Raw genomic sequence first — 26,907 nt, forward strand, 5'->3', positions numbered from 1 at the left:
GCCTGAATAGGGCTGAGATTGTGCCTAAATAAGGCAAACACACCCTGTAGAGAGAGTTCAGAAGCAACAAATGAGGCAAATGACCATACAGTATGCTCAGGGCCAGCCCTACCGTTAGGCAGAGTAAGGCGGCTACCTCGGGCCAAAGATGCTGGGGGAGAGCCCAGCTGATCCTCTTGAGCCCTTGGCTGTTCCCACACGGCCCCCTAAATGACCCTGCTGCCGTTGGCGCAGAGGAGGATGCTATCCCATTATGAGGGTTAAGCAGGATTCAGCTGCCAGTCCAGCTGGATTCTGTACATGAAATGGGGAGGGGCCTGCCCCTCAGGCAGCAAAATGTCTGGGGATATGCTGTTATACGGCAATGTGGGTGGGTGCTCATCGACAGAGGGGCAACTATTTTTTATTTTTGTGGTGCCCTCCAGACATTTTGGACTACAGCTTCCATCAGCCCCAGCCAACGTGGCCAGGGTTGATGGAAGCTGTAGTCTAAAACATCTAGAGGGCACTAAGTCAGGGAAGGCTGCTATAGCCCCTCAGCTGGTAGATCCTCAGTACAAGACTGTACCCTAAAACTCATAAAATTAGGGCGTAACCCTGTGGGCTGTGCCCTCGCCGCTCAGAAGCCAGGCTGAAGCCAGCAGGGCAGGAGAAACAGTGGAGGCAATTTTCACCACCACCCTATCCTCCATCTTGGGTGATTTTCCCTAAAGATGGCCCTTTTAGCCAGTCTGAGGGCGCTTCGGAGCAGGAGGGCAGGAGCATGGAGGAGGCTCAGGATATCTTGTCTCCTGAGCTGACATGGTCTCTCTGGTCTCCTCCCCTCCCCACCCACTGAACGCCCCCTTTCCTTTTCCTCTGAGGTCACTTTTCCAACCTTGGAGAGGCAGCTAGGGCAAATTGGGAGAAAATCCAATCGAGAGGCAGGAGGGGGACTGGGGCCGGATCCCCGGCTCTCTCTTCCGAGGTCAGAGCGCTCCGGACTCACCCAGGGACCAGAAGATTGCTCTCTCAATCAGTTAATGTTTCTTTAATTGGGTGACAAATATAAAATAATAATAATAATAATAATAATAATAATAATAATAATAATAATAATGAAGGCTGAGCACCGAAGAATTGATGCTTTCGAACTGTGGTGCTGGAGAAGACTCTTACGAGTCCCCTGGACTGCAAGGAGATCAAATCAGTCCATCCTAAAGGAAATCAACCCTGACTGCTCATTGGAAGGACAGATACTGAAGCTGAAGCTGAAATATTTTGGCCACCTAATGCAAAGAGAAAACTCTCTGGAAAAGACTCTGATGCTGGGAAAGACTGAAGGCAAAAGGAGAAGGGGACAGCAGAGGATGAGATGGCTAGATAGCATCACGGATGCAATGAATATGAACTTGAGCACGCTCCGGGAAAGAGCGCAGGACAGGAAGGCCTGGCGTGCTATGGTCCGTGGGGTCACGAAGAGTCGGACACGACTAAACGACTGAACAACAACAAATAGTGTTTTTAGGGTGTTCAAAGCACTCCGCATAAGCACATCACATAGAAGAGCACCTTGCTGTAACCCTTTTAATTTTCTAAAGTTTTTACTAGCCATGGTTTGAGTAGCTTTAGTGATATTTGGAGTCTTAAATGGCCGTATTTTGAATGACCTCTGCTGTGCTGTTCTTTTTATATGGTTGTCTTTCCCCCCCAGTGCTTTTAAAATCCATCTGGGACATTTGGGGGCAGGGATGGTGGGGGGAGGCAGGATATAAATGTTTAAACACGCACACACACAACTTTATAGAGTAGGTCAGGATTACAACCCCCGGATGGCAAATGGGGCACTGAAACTGACAGAGAGAGGGCTCAGTGCCCCACATGCCTCCACCATCTTGGCTGCTTCCAGTAGGAGAGTTCCTCACGTTACCAATCCAAAGGCATCGCGCAGCGCTTGCATCCTTCCCTCCTCAACGGTAGGGTAAGAAAAACAACGGAAGCAGAGGGAAACACGGCAGGGTTACAAATGGAAGACAGTATTGCCTGGACATCCCATAAACGCCCATGTTCAAAACAGGGAGGTTGCACAGACTAAGAGCCTCATCTGAACTGAAATTCGAACGGTGCATTTCCAACATTCGCTCGTTTGCTTATGTATCTGAACTGAAGCATTTTCATCTCCCAGCTCTAAGCACAACTATACGTCGGATTGAGAGCAGAAGCAACATGCATTTCTTCTCCCATTTCATGCTCTAGGTCACCTAAAGGCTCTGTCTCCCTGTCTAGACAAATGACCCATTTTCCTGCATGCCGAGAACCCGAAAGAGCTATCGATTTTATGCAGCGTGTGTTTGACACCTTGCGAGATGTGGGGAGGAGAGAGAGAGAGAATCAAGTCATTGTGGATTTATATATTCCTTTGCCTCCTGTCTTATGCTCCACACCTAGGTTATCAGCAAGATGTTTTTAGGTCCACCTCTCACTTCTGCTGAGCTTAAAGCAGCCTTCCAAAACCTGGCTAAAAGAATAATTTTGGTATAAACAGAACTGAACATGTATATTCCATGTGCGTACAAAAACAGTGCAAGCCGGTGCCGAATTGGGTGGTTAGCACAGAATTCTTTCCAATTTCATCTGGTACAATGCAAATATTTTCAGGTTTTTATGACTGCCAGGGATCAAAGTTACCAGGTTCAGGGGGCAGGTGTCTCTGAATGCTGGTTACTGGCGACCAAAGATTGCTTCCTGGAGGCATCTGATCGGCTTGGCCATTGTGGAACAGAAGCTGTTGGCCTGGATGTGAGGACACCTGGCCATCCTAAGCCCACATTTAGAAGCAAAGAGGGTGTCTCATCTTTCAGCCAGGAGAAAAAAACACATATCGTTCCTATAATCAGGAGTTTAAAATTGACCTCAAAAATGGCACGGTGCAAAATGGAGGACTTGGCACGACATGGTGGTTTGGTATTATATGTGTGCATTTACCTACATGTGCAGTGTGCTGGAATTGAAATGTATTCATTCCCAACTCAGATATTTATATTCTACAGACCCTGGGAGGAAAACGAACCCTGGATAGAGACAGCAATGGCAGCTCACGCTTGCTTCTTCGCAATATATTTCTCCCAAAGGCAGCCAAAGTAGCTTGGTTGGGATTCAGTCCCAAATCCTTGGTTTGATGCTGGGCTTTGATAAAGCCGCCTAGCTTTGAGTGTTGCTCTCTTTTGGGGGAACAGCCATAGCTAAGTGGTGGAGCTCTTGCATTGCAGGCAGAATGTCCTGGGTTCAATCCCCTGGCATCCAGTTCAAAGGATCAGGTAGCAAGTGAGGATAAAGACCCTTCCTAAGAATAGGGACGATTCTTTGCCAGGGACAGATAACAACGGGGAGTGGACATAAATCAGACTTCCCTTTGCAAATAGGGAGACTTGAAGCATATGTCCAGGTGGCATTATTTGTTCTCTCTTTCTCTTTCACTAGCTGAACAATACCATTCGTCATTCAATATTCATTCACTGCTATCTAACAGAATTCGTTCTCATTTCTTTATTTTAGCCACTGGCCTTAAGAATAAAGACCGCAGAGACTGGATGTGACAAAGTAATGTCAGTATAAGAATGATAAACATGGATCTTCCTGCATTCCATCTGCAGTCTGTGCATGAGCATCTGAAATACCTTTGTCAACATTTTGCAGCTGGAGCCTTTTGGCAGAACCTTCTTGTTAGCTATTAAGAACCAAGTTTTGGGGAAATGTGATTGCTAGGCTCCTCTACAAACAGCTTTATCCAGCCTATCTGGGTGAGGAGCTCTGCATAACTCAAAAGCAGGCATGCTCCAGGTTCATTTATGTTTTCAATCTAACTTAAGCACAGCTGTTCACACATAAAGAGTGAAATATTCCAAAGCCCAAGCTTCCCTGAGTCATAACCCTCTTTGTTTTGGAAGCCATCTTCCTAATCCCCAACCTTTGGAATTTGGGGCAGTGTCATAAAAAAAGTGAAAGCCAGCCAAAAGAAACATGTTGAAATGTATATTAGGCAAACTGTGCAAGCTTCTGAGCTCTCCAGAACTCTTCATCAGGCAAGATGGTAAACAAAGCCAAAAGGAAGCAGGGGCAGAGTGGCTGATACTAAGGCTATGGAGTCTGCATTTGGTTACACCACCTGAAATTACCTCCAGCTTTGTTAATGTAAGAACTATCTAATTTCTCTCTATTTCTGTTTCCACCTACCAAGGAATTTGTGTGGTTCACTGAAAGATGGAGTAGTTCTGAGTTAAGAACTGGATGTTATATTTTCAAAACTGAAAATATAAAATATATATTTTCAAAAATCAACCACACTTTGTTTCTTCGTCCCAGCAACCCTTGGGAGGGTCCCAGGTGCACGCTGAAGCCATCTCAGTATCTGGTAGAACCTAATTTGAATGACTGGAGCTTCCTCCTGCTTTCCCTCTGAAGACTGAAACCAAATGCAGACTCTGTGGCTTTAATTTCAGCCTCCCCGCCCCCCACGCCCACACTTCCTTTGGCGTTGTTTTCCAGAACTCTGATGAAGAGTTGTGAAGACCCCGAAAGCTTGCACAGTATTTTGTGACCTTTGAGTTGGCCTAATAAGGGTATTTCCTCAGTAGAGACTGAAATATTCATGCATGCCAGGGCCGTGCTACACCTGGATTCCTTGGGCCCCTCCCAGGGACCCTCTGTTGATGGCCTCCCTTTTTTCCTTTCCTGGCCCAGAAGTCCGAGCAGCAGCCTGGCATCATCCTGGGGCATTGCGGGAAATTACAAGGGCAGCGAATCCAGCTGCCTGCGGCTACTTGGAGCACCGCCACCATAGCCAGCTAAGCCTGCCAGGGCCCACTGTCAAAGGAGAGAGTCCACGAGAGGCCTCTTTACCAGGGCCTCCTCCGCCTTGGCACCAGCCCCGTTGCAAATGGGTAACGAGAACTAGAATGCTCTGTAGCTGCAGACCTCTGAGTCTTATCACGGCTAGTAGCCAGTAGAATACTCTATCCGTTACACCACGTTAGCAGCAAATTCCTTTTACAGATGGAGGTTTTTAAAAATAATTATAATGCACACAATGCACCTGCTGGTATATTTGTGTGGCAGCATGAGTACCAGGAACGCTGAAAGGCAGAGCATTTATCTGTAAAGCCACGTATCTTCAGACACGTTTCGTCTTTGTTCCCTACAGCATCCCACAGTCTTCCAAACCACCCCTCAGGGAACGGGGCTCCCTTTCCAAATCCAGCTGGGCTTCTCAGATCCCTCAAGCGTCACCGGCACGATCTGATGCAAACCACTGCCCCCCACGCTCTTCCATCTCGCCTTGCTCAGAGCCATGCGTACCATCCGGAACAGCCAAGGGAGCATCACAAGAGAGCGCAACTCCTTTGCTGAGGGAACTGCACTGGCTGCCTATTTGCTACTGGGCCAGGTTTAAAGTTTTAGTACTAGTGTACAAAGCCCTAAACAACTTGGGACCAGGTTACCTGAGGGAGCGCCTTCTCTCTTACCAACCTGCCCGGTCACTGATGTCATCGGAGGGCATGCTCCCGGTGGTTCCACATGGACCCATGGCCCGACTGGAGCCCATCCAGAGAAGAGCCTTCAGTGTGCTGGCTCCCTTCCTATGGAACTCCCTGCCTCTGGAGGTCAGACATGCGCCAACACTGTGTTCTTTCCAGCACCTCCTGAAAACAGCATTGTTCCAGGAGGCATTCCTTAACTGACCAGCTACGGTTTTTACTGGCATTCTGTTTCTAAAAAGCGTGATTTTAACATGGCGTTTTTACTACTTTACCTTTTATGTTCACCACTCTGAAATCTGTTTTAGATATGGAGCGGTATACAAATACTGTAAATACATAAATAAAATAATCACAGAAGCCAACGTCAAAATGGAGAGGCTGCCACAAAACACACGGGGGGGGGGGGATCAGAAACTAGAAACCAAGAAAACAACCCAGGCCCAGCAATGTGGAACTCTACCTTCAAACTTTGGAAGGACACCAGGCAAGGGGAGGTGGTGAAAGACTACCCTTTACTGGTGCCCAGAGATCTGGGGTGAGGTAGGGGGACAGCCCAGGCTGGAACCCATTACCGTGATGGGAAAAATGTGGCTAAATTGTAGATCATGGTTGATGTTATTTATGGAAACTGTGTATCTATGTACCTATCCTCCGAATCTTGTGAGATTGCTGGATCCAATCAGAGAACTAGTGTTTGCAGGACACATTTTGAACAGCGAGTTACCAACCCAGGCTGTTCTGTTGAAGAGAAACTGTGTGCTTATGCAGCTAAACTAGGACTTGAGAGATGGAAAGATTTGTGAGAAGCTCTCTCAAGAACTACCAGTCCCTTGTGCATAGACAGGAGGGAGACGTAGCTGGTGGAAAGGACAATGCACCAAAATAATTAGAGCCAGAGCTGCTGGTAAGAGATTTACAAGCTCAAAATATATGTGAGTAGATGGCTAAGACGTAAGAAGAGCCCTGCTGGATCAGACCAAGGGCCCATCTAGTCCAACATTCCGTTCACACAGTGGACAACCAGCTGTCAACCAGGAACCCATAAGCAGGGCGTGAGCGCAACAGCACCCTTCCACCCATGTTCCCCAGCAAGCAGCGTGCATAGGCTCGCCGCCTCTGCTACTGGAGGTAGCACATATCCATTGGGACACATCGCCATTGATAGCCTTTTCCTCCAACTACTTTTCACGTTGTGAAAAGCTACATCTGAAAAAAAAAATCTTTTGGAAGAGAGAACGAATTATCCCCTCTTAACTTATTAAATGCAATTTAGAAAAAAAAACAAACCAGCTGCTACTAATTTTCAGTGAAGTGTACATAGCCCCATGGATTTTTTTTTTTTTTTTTTTTGCACATTGCCCGTGACTGTGGCAGCAGCTCTATAGTTTCAGCAGGCTACCATTCATTGTTTTAAAACCTGCAGATATTCTACTACAGGGCAAGAACAGTTAAGTGACTTGCCATTGTGTGTATTGAGTGTGAACCGGAAAGAGACATTGCCTTTGGAGAGATAATTCATGATTTTGCAATGAAAAAGGCCAGAAAAATAAAGCTTTCAAGTGCACCAGTCTATTTACATAAGGTTTGCAGTCACGTTGGCCCAATAGAATTTTTTTTAAAAAATCAACAGGATACTTTTATAAGGAGTTAGAACCAACCACGAAGTTACAAAATCTGGCTGGATCTTATGTTAAACAAAAATAGCAATAAGGCTGTGTGTTTGGGGGCATGGTAAAAAAGCCCTACTGTACATTTCAAAGTGAATACAGAAAATTTCTTGGGAAAGTATATATGGGATGGGATCAATTTCTGGAATAAATATGGGAGGGGGTTCCTGTTACAAGTTTGTACTGGGCCCGAAAAAGGTAGGCCTGCTGAAAACAACCCTCATCTCACATCAAGGCGCACTGGTTATTCCTTATGGCAGGCTGCGCACTGCGGGATGCTTTAGCGTTCATGTGCATGCACGACATCCCATCTCCGCGTTCACACCCCTGCAGTTCTATGCATAAACACAAGTCTACAGCCAAGATGCATCCTCTTCCCACTCAGAATAAAGGTGGGACATGATGAGTTGGGACACTAGTGTGCATACGCACACACGATTCCTTAACCTGGCACCTTCCAAATGGGTTGGACATCAGCTCACTCCTCGCCATGCCGGAAGGCAGCAGGTTGGGGAAAACTGCACTAGTGCATTTTCTAAAAACCCATCCCTTTTTAAGGCAAAAGTAGGGACGCTAATATGGTATCCGAAAATGAGCGTTGTCCCCGAGACCTAGAGACAGGCGGAGCTCATGCAAAACCTGTCATGAGCTCTGCAGTGAGCTCTGCATTTTATTTATAGGATATCTATTCCACCCTTCAAATCCTGTTCCCAAGATAGCTAAAATTAGTGACTTTGCCCTGACTTTTAAGTCACCGCGGCTGCGCATTAATCCAGGGGTGAGGAACCGAACCTGTGGTCCTCCAGATGTTGCTTGAATGGAGCCCCCATTATCTCTGACCCTTGGCCATGCTGGCTGAGGCGGCTGGAAGTTGGAGTCCAGCCACCTCGGGAGGGCTACAGGTTTCCTTGCGTTATTCCCAGATGCTTCCGGTGTGCCTTCATGCGCCACCATGCACTGGGATGGGCATTTGGCACTCTACCACAAACCACTTCAAATGGGAGCTTAGCACCATGAGGGTATGCCAAACGCTGGGCAGCGCTGAGGCAGGAGACACAATCAGCACCCTTCAGGATGGGAGCTAGGATGGCTGAACTACGTTCTCCCCTTCCACTGGCCTTTTGTACCCATTCCGGCCACATCTCCCAGTCTCTGAACCCCCTTTTTGGAGTTAAGCATAGTAGCTACCCTAATAAGAGCCCCGTCTTGTCCAAATCTTGCCTCTACTATGGGCTCGCTGGGATGTTTCTAGGAAGCCACTCTAGTTAGTTAGTTAGTTAGTTAGTTATTGTTCAACTTCCGTGTGCCCAACAGCAATATGGAGGGAATTCTCTTAGCATTTCGAAGTTGGGCAGGCAGTTATTTTATTTATGTATTTATTCTTTATTTATTACATTTATATCCCGCCTTTTTTCCTCTTTAAGGAACCCAGGGCAGTGTACATAACCCTCCTCCTCTCCATTTTATCCTCACAACAACAACCCTGTGAAGTGGGTTGGGCTGAGGGTCTGTGACTGGCCCAAAGTCACCCAGGGAGCTTCCATGGCCGATTGGGGACTAGAACCCAGATCTCCCGACTCCCAGTCCAACTCTCGCCACTACACCACACCAGCTCTCACTTTGGCCATTTCACCCAGGCTCTTGGAGATCTTTCCCTTGGGAGGTTCATCTGGTCCTCTCACCCATGGCATGATGGGGGAAATTATTTGTCTCAGACTTTTTGGCATGGGGTAGCAGGTTAAGTCGACCGCTCTGCTCCTCTTTGTATCGGCTGGTTTTAACTCTCTCGCTGCTATTTTACTTATTATTTCACCATTGCTTTTTATTGTATCCGCCAGTTGGATTTCTATATTTTTTACATTCTCTTGTGTTAGCTACTTTGGATGCTTCTTTCTGAAACAGAAAAAGGGATCTAAATGCAATATGCCTGTGTATACCAGTTTGCTGGGGAATGTGGGCAGGAGGGTCCTATGGGTAGACTCCAACTAAAGTCCTACTTAGAGTAAACCCATTGAAATGAATGAGTGAAGTTAGTCATGACTAACCTAAGTCCCATTGATTTCAATGGGTCTCCTCTAAGTAGGACTTTAGTTGGAGTCTACCCTATATGTCCTGATGTTCTTATGTTTTAAAAGATAAATAACAAAATATTTTTAATTATTATTCCAAAATTTAAAAAATGTGGATTCTGTGTAATTGACTTCATTATGGCCCTAAATGTTATTTTTATTTTTATGGTGTTTGATGACTTGGGCTCCAATCCTGTGCACGCTTACCTGAGCACAAGCCCTATTGAACATAGTCAGACTTACTTCTGAGTAAACAAGCCTAAGACTCCACTGCAGATTTTCATGTAGTGCAATGCTTTCAGCGTCAACTCAGAAGTAATCCTTGCTGACTTCAATGGGACTTCTTCCCAGATAAATGAGTATAGGATTGCAGCCTAAATCTCTAGAAATAAATATTTATAAATTTCCTAAATATCCATCCACAAGGCATCCCTGGGCCATGGACATTTTTTGAAAAACCCAACATATTACAAAAACAATTAAATCAATACAATAACACTGAGAGGCATGACTCTCTCAGCCAACAATACAGTTACTTTAAAATGCCCAGGCAAATAAAAAACATCTTGACCTGGTTTCGAAAAGTATACATCATCAGCACCAGTAATTGTATGCAATTTGGTTTTTCTTTACTTTGCAGCTTATACTCACAACTATTTTTAAAAGCTAGAAACCTTTGTTTTTTTCATATCTTTTCAGATATGTGTGCGTGTGTGTGTGTGTGGGGTAAATACATTACCGGAGTATTCTTAAGGAGAACCAATGGATGGAACATCATGAAAGTGCCATATAGACCCTAACATAACACACATTTCAATAACTGTTCAGCTTGCACAAGAGTTTGCAATTATTATCTCATGTATTCTTGTGTTTTGAGGCCATAGTCGGAAGGCACACACTGCCATCACCTTGCTGAAGCTAAGCAGGGTTGGGTCCTTGGAACCCCATCTATTCCGCTTTCACTTCTGTTAAGGAATACAGGTGGGATATGAAATTTAAAAATAAATAGAAATATTCTTACCTTAGCCCCATGTGCCACAGAGAAGCTAACCCTGTCTTAGAGATCATGGGATGAAATTCTGTTGCAGAGGTAAAATCCCCTCTTAGCACCAGACTGATGACATAAGGAACCCAGGCGATCGGCCGAGGGGGGTGGGGGTGAACAGGCACTACTGAAGCAACATGACAATGCCATAACACAGGGCTGGGGAACACATGGCCACCAGATGTGGTTGGACTGCAACTCCCAGAATAACCAAAAGTGAAGGGTGATGGGAACTGCAGTCCAACGAGCTCTTCTACACGAAGCTGTTACTCACTGCATCTGCTTTTGGTTTCATCGCCGAACTGAGATCCGAGTGCTACACGAAGAGCAATTCCTTTCCTACTTTTCCACCACATCACCTCTAGGTGGCATTGTGGAGTAGTGAAACACAGCAAATACATAAATGGAAAAAGCATTTCCTTTTGCTTTCAGAAATAACGTTGCATTTTTCCTGCTCTAAAAAAACTCGGCAAAAGCCCTGTTGAAATACAGAAGCAAAACTGGAGGGTCACAACGCTGTCTAAAGAACTCATAAACACCCATGAGGAGGGAATGATGAGCGCACAATAAATATCCTGTGTAGAAAAGTTCAACAACTGGAGGACATGTTCCCCAACCCTGTCATAGAAGATGCTGGGGGGTGGGGGGTTTGCACAACTTTCTGATCCTACAGAATCACACAGGCTAATGTCGCAAGGGATCCTGGAAGCACATCTCTTCAATTCTACAGCACTGGAAACTGTTATTGATTTACAAGCAAGGGTCCTTCCAGGGGGACAGCTCCTACTGTGACCGTTAGAAAGACATTACACAGTGTTCCCATCTTTTCCTCCGTAGCGAATTTTTTTGTGGATCAGAAGAAGCAGTGGGGAAAATGGGTGGGTTACAAGTGGAAGACAATGACATCTGCCCCCACCCCCACCGTAACATTCTGTGAATGAGGCAGGATGATACCAAGATCAAAGCCTCGTCGGAACCCCCCCCATGCCTACGCAGACGTCCCAGAAAAGTATGTCAAGGATTGCACCCTTAGATATTCTTCCCCCACGCACAACAGACTTAAATCAGGTTAGAGTACATAATGCCAAAAAAAGTTTGTCATAAATTAAATCAAGTAGGACTCACCTGTTCCTCTCGGCTTGCCAAGTTCTATATACGCCAAAGACGTTTTGATGCCTGAGGCAAAGGACAAGATGGGGATGGTCTCCCCGCCGCCTCCCCCACTCCCATTCCACCGAACGAAAATGTCTAGACCAGCAGTTAAATCTTACTTCAACACTGCTGATGAGACACCATCCTCCACCTCACCTGAGGGTAGCAGGCAAACTTAGGGGGCACAGGGCAAGCTGTCTGAACACACAGCTCTGCCCTCCAACAGAGGGGAATGGCCAGGGGGCTCTCAATACTCCCCACTCCCCGCCACCCAGCCATCTGCTACCTGAGGAGACTGCCTCACCCTGCCTAACGGTAGGGCCGGCCCTCCCTAGAGTGGTTCGCCTGGCCCCTACACTGCACTCTTTCCGGCGCCAGGTGAAGACCTTTTCATTTTCCCTGGCATTTTTAGCATTTTAGCATCCCAGTTTCGTTCAGCTCTGCTGTCTTAAATCCGCGGTTGCGTTTTAAATATCTGCGCTGCTGCTAGGCTTTACTCTGGTTGTATTTTTATTCTGTAGTTTTCATCTATTCTATTTCCTGCTGTATTTTCTGTTGTATTTTCGTGGTTTTGATTTGGTGAACCGCCCAGAGCCAGAGAGCTTCGGCTAGTGGGCGGGATAAAAAATGAAACAAATAAATAAATATATGGGTCTATGGAGCAAATGCAACTTGACAAAGGGATTTAGACTGGGAAAAGAGTGTGTGTATGCGTGTGTGAGAGATTAACCCCCTTCCACCCATGGGTAATTCTAAAGTTTACAAACCTGCAGAAGACCTAAGCACAATTAAGAGTGCAATGCTATGCATGTGGAGACAGAAAAAAAAAGTCCTACAACTCCCAGCATTCCCCAGCCAGCCAAGCTGGCTGGGGAATGCTGGGAGTTGTAGGACTTTTTTTTCTGTCTCCACATGCATAGCATTGCACCCTAAGTTGCACAGCTTGACTTATCCAGGGGTAGCTCTGCAACTCCAAAACCAAAGGAGGCTTGCCTAAAACCAAGTTTTCAAATTGTAGGGAAGTCCTGGAAGTTCATTAAACACACACACACACACACACACACACACATATATTTTAACCTGCAGCTGGGGGCTTATTATCGCTTTGCCGTTATTGGTAAGTTCATAGCTTTTTAAAAAAAAATCGATTCAGTCCCAGTAAATGGTTTTTAGGGTGTTTCGTTGATCTTTTCTTTTCCACACGCAGTTAAGCCACCTAGAACAGTCTTCCAGTAGAAATCACTGACACAAACACACACACACACACACATACCCTGGTGACGTAACTGTTGTGCCCATTTTACAGCTGGGGAATCAAGGCTTAGAGATGGAGGATTCTCCCAGCGACATCAGAACCTCATCCACCGGATGTCATTCAGACCTTTATCCTCTTTCTTAAGAAGGAAGGAAGGAAGGAAGAAGCCCCGTCCCCCACAAGTCAGTCTCTGCAGGAATTCATGCCCCCTGACCTGGAAGCTTATCGCCCCACTCCAAAATGCAGTAGGAAATTATTACAAGTGCTCGTTGCTTGATGATTGCAACAACCAGTGGTGACTTGCACTTACAGATGAACCATGAACCATCACAGACTGAGATCCTGCAACAGCTCAAACACAACTTAAAAAAAAGAGGAGGAATCAATCACACGTTCAGCTGCCATTCACCAAAACTCGGTCAAGCGATTATGCCCTATGGATTGCGCCCATTATGAGTGAGCTGCCCTCCCAGCTTGCCAGCAGCGACAGGAGAAGCATTCTGCATAGGCTCAGAGGCCTTGCATATGTTCCTTGTACTCAGTGCAGAAAACCAGGTGTGGTTGGGGGACGTTCAGCCCTGGTACCAAAAATGCCCCAATGACAACCTGTCGTCAGTCAACCCCACTGCAAACAGTTCTCAGCAGTGGGCGTCCCAGTACCTATGTACCACAAAGACAAAAACCCAGACCCAAGTCGGATTTCACAAGCGGCGGTGTAGACAGGTTTACCAAGATGGGGAGGGGTCCTACTACTGCTGGATATTTTCATTTCAAAAAGAAAAAAGTGCATCCTTGTCAATGCTCTTAACCCTCCCCCCTGCCCCGGTAATAACATCAATTTATTCTATAACCAGTAGCAATATATATATATATATATTTTTTCCCCTACCATTTTTATCTCACCCTCCAAATCCGGGAAAAGACAGTCCACAAAAATGCAAAAACTGTCCTCCTCTCCATTCCATCCCTGGCCACGCAAAATACACCCCATAATAAGAACCCTGCCTTTGCTGGATTCCACACAAGGACGTCGCAGGAGACGTTCACAGTGGATTCTCCATCCTGGTCTAGCCCTGGGATGGATACTCAGATTTGCCCATCGCTCAACTCTTGTCGCCTTCTGCAGTGCCCAAAAGCCACTACCGAGGGGCAGCCTCTGGATGCATGTTTGTGTAAAGCCCCCAGTCTGTGAACACCCCACCCCCCAAAGATCTCCTTCACCCCTCCAGCAATTCTCAGCCTTGCACTGCTCTACCACCTCCAACCCAGGCATCATCTCCTTTGTTGCTGGCTCAGCAAAAGATGCCAATAATACCTTCTCCCTCTTTTTCTCTCCGCCCTCTTTTTGCTTACCTTCTTTCTTCCATCCATGCAGCTTTGGTAGGGAAAAAAGAACGAACGAACCAGATCCAGATCCGGTCTCTTCTAGGCTGATTTAGGCCACACCGCAACCCACCCTGCTCCCTAAAAAACAAACAAACCCAGAAGCAGCTGTAAGCCCTCCCTTAGGATGAAAAGCTTTCTGCAGCCAAGAGTCACAAGGCGAAAGTGAGCTCAGGGGAGAGAAAGGACGGGATGCGGGGATGCTAGTCAAAGGATGCTGAGGCTGTCCAGAGGCAAAATCAATGCAGTCTCCCTTGGAATCTAGGTTCCACTGGGGAAGGAAAAAGAGAAGGGATCCTGCAGCTTTTTGTGGCTTTCTGTTAGCGGAGATCTCCCCAGCCCACTGTGTGCCTTGAATTCTGGCCTCAGAGGCTTTCCCCCACAGCTTTGCATGGAACAAAAGGGGAAGGAACTGAGCAAGCCAGGAGAAGGGAGGGGAGGGGCATTCCAGCTGTTTTTTTTCTTCTTTCTTTTAATCCAGCCCCGCACACGGTGTTGTACGGCTCATCTCTCGGTTTCTCAGGCCTGAGCGCCGTGGCAGAACTGAGGCGGGAGGGTGGGAAGGGATTCGCGCACCCCATGGATTCGAGCTGGGCGGGTGTGTGTTTAAATTGTTATCACCAACGATTCGTTATTTCAAGAACGTGCGTTACAACTCCGACAAATGTGTAAAAATAAGGCAACACAAAAACAGCGCCCCCAAAAACACAATAAACAAGAATTTTAACAAAAAATAATAACAATAATGGGGATGAGGATAATAAAGACATCATACTGAAATTGTCTTGAAATTAAGGGCACAATCCTATGTAAGTTTAAGACAGAAGAAGTCCTACATCTCCCAGCATTCCCCAGCCAGCCATGCCTTTTTATAACTTTTTTTTCTGTCTAAACATGCATACCGAGGTAGAGAATTTCAAGAGGCCATTTGCCCTACGTGGGGGAAACAGTTGAGAATTTCTCCTCCCCCTGGAGAAATTTGGTGAAACTGTCTCCCAAATTTTGTTGTTGTTCAGTCGTTCAGTCGTGTCCGACTCTTCGTGACCCCATGGACCATAGCACGCCAGGCCTTCCTGTCCTGCGCTCTCTCCCGGAGCGTGCTCAAGTTCATATTCATTGCATCCGTGATGCTATCTAGCCATCTCATCCTCTGCCGTCCCCTTCTCCTTTTGCCTTCAGTCTTTCCCAGCATCAGGGTCTTTTCCAGGGAGTTTTCTCTTCGCATTAGGTGGCCAAAATATTGGAGCTTCAGCTTCATTATCTGTCCTTCCAATGAGCACTCAGGGTTGATTTCCTTTAGGATGGACTGATTTGACCTCCTTGCAGTCCAGGGGACTCGTAAGAGTCTTCTCCAGCACCACAGTTCGAAAGCATCAATTCTTCGGCGCTCAGCCTTCCTTACAGTCCAGCTCTCACAGCCATACGTTGCTACTGGGAAAACCATAGCTTTGATTAGACAGACCTTTGTCGGCAAGGTGATGTCTCTGCTTCTTACTATGCTGTCTAGGTTGGCCATAGCTTTCCTCCCCAGGAGCAAGCGTCTTTTAATTTCATGGCTACAGTCACCGTCTGTGGTGATCTTGGAGCCCAAGAAAGTAAAATCTGTCACTGCTTCCATTTCTTCCCCTTCTATATGCCAGGAAGTGATGGGGCCAGATGACATGATCTTAGTTTTTTTAATGTTGAGTTTCAAACCAGCTTTTGCACTCTCCTCTTTCACCCTCAACAAGAGGCTCTTGAGATCCTCTTCGCTTTCTGCCATTAGGGTGGTATCGTCTGCATATCGGAGGTTGTTGATAATTCTCCCAGCAATCTTAATTCCGACCTCTGATTCATCCAACCCGGCATTTCTCATGATGTACTCTGCATATAAGTTAAATAAGCAGGGTGACAATATGCAGCCTTGTCGTACTCCTTTCCCAATTTTGAACCAATCGGTTGTTCCATGTCTGGTTCTTACTGTTGCTTCTTGACCCTCATATAGGTTTCTCAGGAGACAGGTAAGGTGGTCTGGTACTCCCATCACTTTAAGAATTTGCCACAGTTTGTTGTGATCCACACAATCAAAGGCTTTAGCGTAGTCAATGAAGCAGAAAGAGACGTTTTTCTGGAATTCTCTTGCTTTCTCCATGATGCAGCGAATGCTGGCGATTTGATCTCTAGTTCCTCTGCCTCTTCTAAACCCAGCTTGTACTTCCGGTAGTTCTCGGTTCGCATACTGCTGAAGCCTAGCTTGTAGGATTTTGAGCATCACCTTGCTGGCATGTGAAAGGAGCGCAATTGTGCGGTAGTTTGAGCACTCTTTGGCGTTGCCCTTCTTTGGAATTGGAATGTAAACTGACCTTTTCCAGTCTTGTGGCCACTGTTGAGTGTTCCAGATTTGTTGGCATATTGAATGCAGCACTTTAACAGCATCATCTTTTAGGATTTTAAATAGCTCGGCTGGAATACTGTCATCTCCGCTAGCTTTGTTGTTACTAATGCTTCCTAAGGCCCACTTGACTTCACTCTCTAGGATGTCCGGCTCAAGTTCAGTGACCGCACTATCATGGCTATCAGGGACATTCAGATCTTTCCTGTATAGTTCTTCTGTGTATTCTTGCCACCTCTTCTTAATCTCATCTGCTTCTGTTAGGTCCCTGCCTTCTTTGTCCTTTATCATGCCCGTCTTTGCACAAAACGTTCCCTTGAGATCTCCAATTTTCTTGAAGAGATCTCTAGTCTTTCCCATTCTGTTGTTTTCCTCGATTTCTTTGCATTGTTCATTTAAGAAGGCCTTCTTGTCTCTCCTTGCTATTCTCTGGAACTCTGCATTCAGTTGGGTATATCTTCCCCTTTCTCCCTTGCTTTTCGCTTCCCTTCTTTCGTGAGCTACTTGTAAAGCCTCATCAGACAGCCACTTTGCTTTCTTGCATTTCTTTTTCTTTGGGATGGATTGAGTTGCTGCCTCCTGAACAATGTTACGGACCTCCGTCCATAGTTCCTCAGGCACTCTGTCTATCAGGTCTAATCCCTGAAATCTATTCCTCACCTCCACTGTATATTCATCAGGGATATGATTGAAGTCATACCTGAACGGTTTAGTGGTTTTCCCGACGTTCTTCAATTTAAGCCGAAATTTTGCAAGAAGCAGCTCATGATCTGAGCCACAGTCAGCTCCAGGTCTTGTTTTTACTGACTGTATGGAGCTTCTCCATCTTTGGCTGCAAAGGACATAATCATCTGATTTCGATATTGACCATCTGGTGACGTCCATGTGTAGAGTCGCCTCTTGTGCTGTTGGAAAAGAGTGTTTGCTATGATCAGCATGTTCTCTTGGCAAAACTCTATTAGCTTTTGTCCTGCTTCATTTTGTACACCAAGGCCATGCCTGCCTGTTATCCCGGTGATTTCTTGACTTCCTACTTTAGCATTCCAATCCCCTATGATGAAGAGGACATCTTTTTTTGGTGTTAGTTCTAGAAGGTGTTGTAGGTCTTCATAGAACCGATCAACCTCAGCTTCTTCGGCCTCAGTGGTTGGGGCATAGACTTGAATTACTGTGATGTTGAATGGTTTGCCTTGGATTCGTACTGAGATCATTCTATCATTTTTAAGATTGTACCCCAGTACTGCTTTTCCCACCCTTTTGTTGACTATGAGTGCTACTCCATTTCTTCTAAATTTATCTGCCCACAAATGAGCTGGAGAATTTCAAGACGCCATTGGCGCGCAGCTCTAATTATAAGTCAAATCATCTGGAAGCCCACCCTGATGTGTAGGATTACAGCCCCAATTTTCATTCCAATTATAACCATTTCTTAACTGCTGGTAATGGCGTTTACCTGCCAACTTCCATTCTTATCTTTGTCACCCTCTTTGTCAGGTTTGCCTTTGCCCCCACTGATCTTCAAACGCTGAATCAAACACAGACAGGAGGCTTCAATCTACAGGTTTAATTCCATTACCACAAAGGGTCATACAGATGCAAATTCTCAGTGACTCTCAGTCTGCAAGGAAATGCTTCCAGGGGGTTCAAAAGGTAGCTGCGAAAGTTGCCCACCATTTGAAAGAAAGGCGGGCTCACTAGCCTAACTAAAGGGGTGCGGGGAGGTGTCTCTCTCTCTCTCTCTCTCTCTGTCTTGTGAGGTTTCTAAGTGCCACTATTCACGCAGGGCCAATGCGCCTTGCATCTATTAATTCAGACTCGCCAAACACCGCCTCTCCCTGTTCGCTGTCTCTCACAGGGGGGCGGGGTCCTCCAGCTGGACCTTTGAAACCAGAGGATCCTGCCTATCCATATCTGGACTAGCCTGGGAACATACCTCTCCCATGTCTGGTGGTTCCTGTTCAGAATCTGAACTGCTCTCCCACTCCCTGCGCTCAGAAGCACTCTTGACGCTCTTCCTCTGTCTATTTAGGGAGCAATCCTATCTGGATCGATGGTCGTCTCCGATCCTGGGGGTGAACACCTATCCAGTGCAGGACGGGAGGAGTGGTGAGGAGCAGATGCCTTCTGGACTCCCGTCACCCTGCTTTCATGTCTACACAGCCAATTTCGGCTGTCTAACCACGGGACCTCGGAGCGCGGGAATGGGCAGCCGGACGACACATAGGAAATGCCATACCGGTACTTCTGACGTCCCCAGCCTGGCCCCGGGAACTCCCAGTTTTCCCCGCTCCATGCTGCTCTTCTGAGTGCGGAGCATGGGACCGATCCGCGCTGCCTACAAGGCAGCGCAGGAGGGGGTGGAGGTCGGTTCTCCAGGAACCAACCTTGGAGCTTGGGCTCTAAGGGCAGTTCCTGGGAACCGACCAATCCTATGGCCGTCTAGCCACTGACTAGCAGCCATAGGATTGCGTCCTTAATGTATTAAAAAAGAGAACTTCGGCTATTGGGCTGTATAGAAGTGAAATAAATAAATACATATTATTATTTCTTTATCGGAAGTATTTCTAAATAGCTTTTCTGACCACTGGGGGCCACAGTGATGTACAGTTTAAAAGAACACAATCAAAGCACAACAGAATAGAAACAGAAATGTTCTGCAAAATGGGCCATTATTGTTAATATCTTAACAATATTAAGATTCATCAAAGGCCAGAGGAAACAGTACAGTTGTTACAGCCTGTGTAAAATGCTGTAGGGATGCAGCAATTCCTACAGAATGTGCAATTTAAAATAATACAGTCAAAACACAACAAAATAAAACAGAAACAGAACATGCTATAAAACAAGCAAAAACAAGAGTAAGATTCATCAAAGACCTAAGGAAACAGTAGAGTTTTTACAGCCTGTCTAACATTCTGTAGGGATGGAGTCAACTTGCCCTTCCTCAGGAGGGCATTCGATGCCCTGTTTTGTGTACCTTTCTTGGTGGTGGGATATACAACAGGGCTATCGATGAAGATCGTAAATCTTCGATTTGAGATTGTAACCTCCTTGAGAATGGGGATCAGTTTATATTGCCTGTGTACCTCTGTAACAAGCCATGTACACTGATGTACACTAAAAAGTACGTTAATACTAAGATGTTAATCCAAGGAAATTCACAGAAGGAAGGTTTCCTGTCCCCTTCTACTCTCTGGGCCCACCTGTGGCCCCTGCAAAAGACTCTTTGGAGCATTGGGGTGAACAATGCTGGTTGAGGTACGGGAGTCAAGGGAGGAGAGAATCAGCCCAAATTAGGCTTGGATCCGACAGTAAATTGACTTAAGGGATACAACATGCAAAGGTAGCCATCATGGCCACAAGAAAAAATCCAAAATCCATAAAGTGCAGTACCTTTACATGGCCAACTCAAAGGTCACAGAAAATGTGCAAACTTTCAAGATGTTACAAAAGATGTTACAAAAAGCAGGCTTGTGGGGAAGCTGATGGAAGGAAAGTTTCCCATCTCCTCTTCGGTCCGGCAGTCCCTCATAGTTCATCCCACAATATTGAAGGGCCCCCCCTCCACCAACCTTTCAGAGAGACTTTTCAGAAGATGCCTGTGGCTGCAGCACATGGGAAACGTTCCTTCCATTAACTTCCTTAAGGCTGCAATCCAGTGCACGCTTACCTAGGGGTAAGGCCCATTGAAAACTATGGGACGTACATCTGAGTAAAACTGCATAAGATTGCACTCTAAGTTGTCTTAGGATCCAAGCCATTGTTTATATCTCTCCATGGTAGTGTTTCTGTTTAGGGGATGGTACATAAGGTTATGCTATTAGGAAAATGTGGTTCTCCTCCCCCCCCTCCAGTGTTACAGTGGAAATACTGAGACTGACAGCTGTGTAGGAATGTGGTTGGATGATAAATGTCACCAATACCTATTGGACAGTACCTGTGACGTCATTCGCACACCCAGCAACACAGATCCCTCTCTGCTTCCCATGGCTATGTTATGACCTTTACAATATTTTTAATATAATGGATAGCTGCTGGATGCCTAGATGACTGAGGAGAAGACTGAGTTGATAATGATTTATTTCTTAGTAGCTTTTATAGTAAGTTCTATTTTGCTTCCTTCAGTATCTTCAAAAGGGCACCTAAGTTGAGGTTTTGGCGATATGCAATTTTACTTCACATTTCGTAGATAAATCATTTAAAAAGTGGGTGATGAATTAATCTTTCATCAGTGGACAGCCCTAATAGACTGCAAGGAGGTCAGATCAGTCAATCCTAAAGGAAATCAACCCTGAGTGCTCATTGGAAGGACAGATACTGAAGCTGAAGCTCAAATATTTTGGCCACCTATTGCGAAGAGAAAACTCCCTGGAAAAGACCCTGATGCTGGGAAAGACTGAAGGCAAAAGGAGAAGGGGACGGCAGAGGATGAGATGGCTAGATAGCATCACCGATGCAATGAATATGGACTTGAGCGCGCTCCGGGAGAGAGCGCCAGACAGGAAGGCCTGGCATGCTATGGTCCACGGGGTCACGAAGAGTCGGACACGACTGAACGACTGAACAACAACTAGTATTTAACACGTAGATTTAATAAATATGTAACAAATAGGCTTTAGAGCTACTATGGTGTAGCAGCTAAGAACCTGAATCGGGAAGTCCCCAGTTCATATCAAAACTCTGCCATGAGCTGACTAGGTAGCCCTAAGCAAGCCATTTTCTCTCAGCCTTTGTTGTCCCAGCCTAGGAATTATGGGAGCTGTAGTCCAATACATCTGGACGACACCAATTTGGGCAAGGCTACCATGCAGAGTTGCTGTACCACATTCCCGTACCTTGACAGCAGTGGTAGCGTGGCATAGCTGCCGGCATCAGCCATTTTAATTCTCCCACAATGCCTTTGGGGCAGTGTTGCTCCAGAGTGATCCTAATTCAGGGCTCTAGAGACATGGTGGGGGAATTAAAATGGCAGGCGCCAGCCACAGCCACCCAGGCTGCAGTGCCGGGCAAAAAGGTCCACCAAGCCCAGACGTCTGTGGCTGACATTCGTGATCAGTGGCAGGGGCAGCAGTGAGCTCTCCTGACGTTTTGGGCCATCAGCAACTGCCCGAGGGTTCCGACCTCTGACACCAGGTCTGGTCGTTTTAAGGATTACAACTAGAGCTGTGCGCAAATGGCCTCTCAAAATTCTCCAGCCTATGCGTGGGCAGAGAAATTGGGGGACAATTTCACCGAATCTTTCCTAGGGGAAGAGAAATTCTCCAACTGTTTCTCAGGGATAGGGCTCACGATTGGCAGGGGTTGTCGCACAACTTCTTTATTCTTTTCCTGAGGTCAGGTTTATTGCGCTGCTTCTGTAGGTGGCAACAGCATCAACTGTGGTGAGGCTTCCCCTCTTCTGAGGCAGAATTCTGAATTTCTTTTGGTGGCATTTTTGAGCTCACCTAATCCCTGCAAGGCAGCCGAGGGGGCTGCATGTGTTGTCTCTCTCGATGACGCACCTTTCCGTGGCTCTGCGGCCTCCCAGGCTGCCTGCACTTCCTGAACTGAAAAGGCCCCATGGGAGGAACGGCCTCGCGTCGTCTTCCTCACGAGGGCTTTAACGGAAGTGCGGGAAGCCGAGATGACTGTACAATGACAGGACACTCAGGCACACTCCTCAACCACCTCCTAAGTAAAGTAAGCCCAAGAACCCCAAACCCAACCCATGAGTATTTCTCCGAAATGTCTCCTCCTTTGAATTTCTTTTCAAAAGCAATTTCTTTTCTATCAAATGGAATGAGAATGGTCGAAAAGAATGTGGGAGAAATTTTCGGCACAGCAGTAGTTACAACTCGATAACGTATCTGGCGCTCTTTGAATGCTTGAAAGCACTATAAAAAACGCTGAGCGTTATTATTTATTAGTAGCATTTAATAACGAGCTTATCCATGCACTAGTCGCGATAGCTGCCCTTCTGTCCAGCTGGCACCGCTCTCTTTAGCCGATTCTGGAGATTTTTGCCACATATTGTCAGACCCAATGGGGTGAGTCCAAACTCCCTCCCTGTACGACGTGGCTGTCTTCCCTTCGCGATCTGGAAAGGGTCCAGCATGGCGTCGCCAGTCAGCCAAAACAGGGTGATAATATCCAGATGCCAAGACTCCCACGCGCTTTTGCGGACTGCCCAATTTATGAGCTCATTTCCTAGCTACCTGTTCTTTACATCTCAGTAATAACACAGCCGGTGGCTGCTGGCCCCTCACGATAAAGGCATCAGAGGTGGACTTTCCGGCTTTGACAAAACAAGTCTGAGCCCACAGCAGCTGCCGCTCATAAAGAGAGACGTCCTGGCATCTGGAGTCCGCAGTGGCAGGCTCCGGCATGGCCAACAGCCCTGCTGGCCACAGGGCCGGCCCTACCTTGAGGCAGAGTGAGGCAGCTGCGTCAGGCAGCTGAATTTCGGTTTCATGAAAGGGCAGAAAATCATTAGTTAATTTGCCGTTGTATTTTTACTGCCAGGGATGAGGAGAGGGGTTAGCGGGATTTCCTGCCTCATGTGCCTAAGCAACGAACCTGGTTTGGGGTGCTATTTACCATGACATGGGTGCGTGGGTGGGCACCATTTTCGGCTCCTCCTCAGGCATCAAAATGTCTTGGGCCAGCCCTGGCTGGCTGCCACCACCGCCAGAGCCCCCCCGTTCCTCCTGTTCTACGCTGTCGTTGCCTGTTATTTATTTCATTGAAGCAAAAAAGAAATTATACACTAAGCCTGGGAGACAAATAGATAGGGCTCCTTCACACGGAGCTTTTGTCTTGCTATTGAGAAGGCTCCCTCATGGAAGTTTGCGGGCTTTTTATATGACGCCATGCGCCTCCAAGGAGTCTCCCGCACAAAACGCCCTTTGTTCCGTTTTTAAATCGATCGCAGATAAGGAGACATCAAATTAACCCGCTTGCGTTCCGCTTGAGTTCCCTCCGTGAAAACAGGAAAAGCAGCAACACAGCGGGATAATTTGATAGCTCATTACCTGCGATCTATTTAAACAGGGAACAAAGGGCATTTAGTGTAGGAGACGTCCCGGAGGGTCACGGCATCATGGCCCCGCAAACGTCCGCGAAGGAGCAATCTCAATCGCAGGATAAAAGCTCCGTGTGAAGAAAGCCTTGGAGAGAGTGGCTGGAAGCCCAAAGGCAACCTCTCCTTTAAAGAGGGAGGATACACCGCAACATTTTGTTGTAGTCCCCACTGGTGCTTGTGAGATGTTGGCGGCTACGCACATCTCAACAGTATTCGCAGATGTGCCTCCAGGAAATCTGATATTCTCAGGATGAAAGAAAGGTCAATATTGACTAGCTCCCTTTCGCCTTTCATCTTAAGACGTACCTGGCCGTTTACCACACTTCCTGTCAAGATCACCACTGAGGCATCCAAAGACCTTACAAGGACAAGCCCGCTCTTGTACCTCCTTATCAGGTTTTGTTTGTCCTTGCTCTTCCTCACCCCCTTCACGCACACACGTCAGCGATTATTAGTACCTGACGGCTCCTAGGCGGCAGGCCAGATCCAAGTGCACGTTGCGCCATCCCTGCAACAACGGCCGCTTGAGTGACGGGCGGCAGCGACCGTTGTTTCCTGAGCACGTGGTAGTGGACCCAACACTCGCCGTTCGCAGTTCCCAGCTTCTAGAAGAACAGGCAGTTTATCTTCTTAAAATTGTGTGGAAAGACTACAGATAATAGTCTCTTTCCTGCCGCAAGGGTGAAGCTTGCAGGCACGAGCAAAGCAGGACGCAGGAATGAATTTTGAGTTCCTTCTGCTGGAATTTGACGTTACGGCAGCCTTCCCCAACCAGGTGCCTTCCAGATGTTTGGGACTGCAACTGCCGTCATTCACAGCCATGCTGGCTGGGAATTATGGGAGCTGTAGTCCAACCCATATGGAGGAACCCCAGGTTGGGGAAAGTTTAATTACGGGGTACATGTCTCTGGCGACCGTCAGAGCTGGGCTTTAGACAGCAGGCCAAAGTGAGCCAGGAACCGGGTCACTATGGGAGAAAGTCAATAGTTAGGACTGAAGAGTAAGTCAGGGCCAAAGAGTAACCAAGAATACAGGAACACACCAGAGCTGAAGGAAGCCCTGTTGCTTGTGCAAGGCTCAGCTGGAACAGGGAGCCCTTTTGTTAGGCCTGTGCACCACCTCGGATTCAGAGCGCCAAAGCAAGGCCGCCATTTTATGTAGGAGCGGCCATTTTGTGACACAGGCCTAAGCCTGAGGACTCCCCCTAGGGGTGAGGTATGAAACTTAACTACAGTGCCCCTGGTGGTCATGGGAAGGAATGCAGACCTATCAGATGGAAGTACGCCAGTCTTACTTTTGCTACCCCACATCTGCCACACCCCCTGAAACCCACATATAGACATGGTCACATGGCCCAATCAAAAACTCTTCCAGGGAATGTAAATGAGAAAAGGGGTGTGGTGGATGTGCCTTAGGCCTGAGTCACAAAATGGCTGATCCTACATGAAATGGAGGCCTTGCTTCGGAGCTCCGAATCCGAGGCAGTGCACAGCCTTTCTTTTATACTCCTTCCTGTCCAGGGGCATCCAATGGCCAGGCTGGGTGGGCCGAGCCAGTCCAGGGCCAGAGGGGCCTTCACTAAAAAGGCCGCCACTTGCAGCTCACCACAGACCTAACAGCTCTTGACAGTGATCAAACCAGGAGACCTGAATCTCCTCCTTCTCTCTCACCTTCCAACTGAGGTGGAGAACATGTGGCATTCCAGATGTTGCTGGACTACAACTCCTATCATCAGGCATTGCTAAGCTTCCGTATTTTGTCCCCCTCCAAATATACGACTACATATCTGTCCAATGAAATTACAAAATCACAGAACATGAAAATCTATCTAATAATGCATCTTAATGGCATAGAAGAAATAAGATTTAATATGATTGAGAGCCAGCGTGGTGTAGTGGCTAGAGTGTTGGACTGGGAGCTGGGAAATCCGGGTTCTAGTCCCTACTCGGCCATGGAAGCTCACTGGGTGACTTTGGGCCAGTCACAGACTCTCAGCGCAATCCACCTCACAGGGTTGTTGTTGTGAGGCTAAAATGGAGGAGAAGGACGACTATGTACACCACCTTGGGTTCCTCAAAGAGGAAAAAAGGCGGGATATAAATCTAATCTAATCTAAATGATTCAGGCTGCAATCCTATATCCACTCGCCTGGGAGTAATCCACATTGAAATCAGTGGGGCTTACTTCTGAGTAGAGAGAACATAAAAAGATCAATATCTTGCATGACATTCTTAGAATGTGCCCAATGTACATGTTCTAGGGATGTCCGTCGCTGGGAAATCTGGTTCTTTTTGTCTCGATAGAGTTCCGCAACGTGTACGACTCAATTTGCATTTATGAGCTGAGCTGCGAACTTTTCCCTGCACTCTGGGAACTTTTTTGGCACGTTTTCCCCACAGGTTCTGCAATTTGCACAAATCCCTGAGCAATTTATGCAAATTCAGCCATAATTTGAGCAAACTGCAGAACCCGCAGGGGGGAAATGCACAAAATGCCTGGAAAAAATACAAACTGGCCCAACTTGATGCAGACTGAGTCGGGTGCTGCAGCGGGAACCGAAAGGAACTCCGGCGGGCTGAACCTACGAAAATACATTGAACTCCACCCACCAAACGGATTTCTCTGACGTCCTTATGTGCTCTGTAGCTTAACAGGGTCTTGTATCTTCAGGTTCCAAGGGGTAGGCAACCTGGTGCCCTCCAGATGTTTTGAACTACATCTCCCATCATCCCTGACTATTGGCCATGCTGGTTGGGGCTTATGAGAGTTCTAGGTCAAAACTTCAAACATCCTGCAACGGATGATGAATATGCTTTTCAATAAATGTATGATTTCTTTGGCTGTCTTCCCTGACTCCAACAAGATTTGTTCGTTTGATCATATACAGGATCCCAGTTCCTTAAAAACCAGTCTCTTTAAACGTCCTTATTATTGCACCTGCTCAACTGGGCTGGGGTTTTCCTGAATGTATTGAGGATTGTTCAGTCGTTCAGTCATCTCCGACTCTTCGTGACCCGATGGACCATAGCACGCCAGGCCTTCCTGTCCTGCGCTCTCTCCCGGAGTGTGCTCAAGTCCATATTCATTGCATCGGTGATGCTATCTAGCCATCTCATCCTCTGCCGTCCCCTTCTCCTTTGAATACTTATGATTAAACAGGCATCAAACATCATTCCCTCTATTTCCGATGTTCACGCTGTGAGTGGCGCTGCTTACGTAGTAGCTAAAATACACACGAGGGAGGTACCAGTGGGCTTTCAGGATGGTTTGCAGAAGTAAAAACAATCTTCAGCGGGGAAATCCAAAGGGAGAGGAAACCCCCAAAACACCCCAGTGGGGACTGAGGGTGCTCAGTGGCCACACAGAGAGCCCTCCACCCAGCAACATTT

The 26,907-nt window shown here is 46.9% G+C and overlaps 1 protein-coding gene across 2 annotated transcripts in view; it reads right to left on the reverse strand.

Moving 5' to 3' along the window:
- The window catches only part of CLIP2 (CAP-Gly domain containing linker protein 2), a 139,774-nt gene extending 125,314 nt beyond the window's left edge, over positions 1-14,460 (reverse strand). For both annotated transcript variants that reach the window (XM_084823300.1, XM_084823297.1), the window contains exon 1: positions 14,058-14,460. The gene's annotated coding sequence lies outside the window, so the exon portion shown is untranslated. The remainder of the gene's footprint in view (positions 1-14,057) is intronic.
- Positions 14,461-26,907: the final 12,447 nt, after the last annotated feature.

Source organism: Heloderma suspectum, chromosome 16, assembly GCF_057233095.1.
Source record: "Heloderma suspectum isolate Gila_16-S chromosome 16, 16-S_ref, whole genome shotgun sequence".
Classification (NCBI taxonomy): domain Eukaryota; kingdom Metazoa; phylum Chordata; class Lepidosauria; order Squamata; family Helodermatidae; genus Heloderma; species Heloderma suspectum.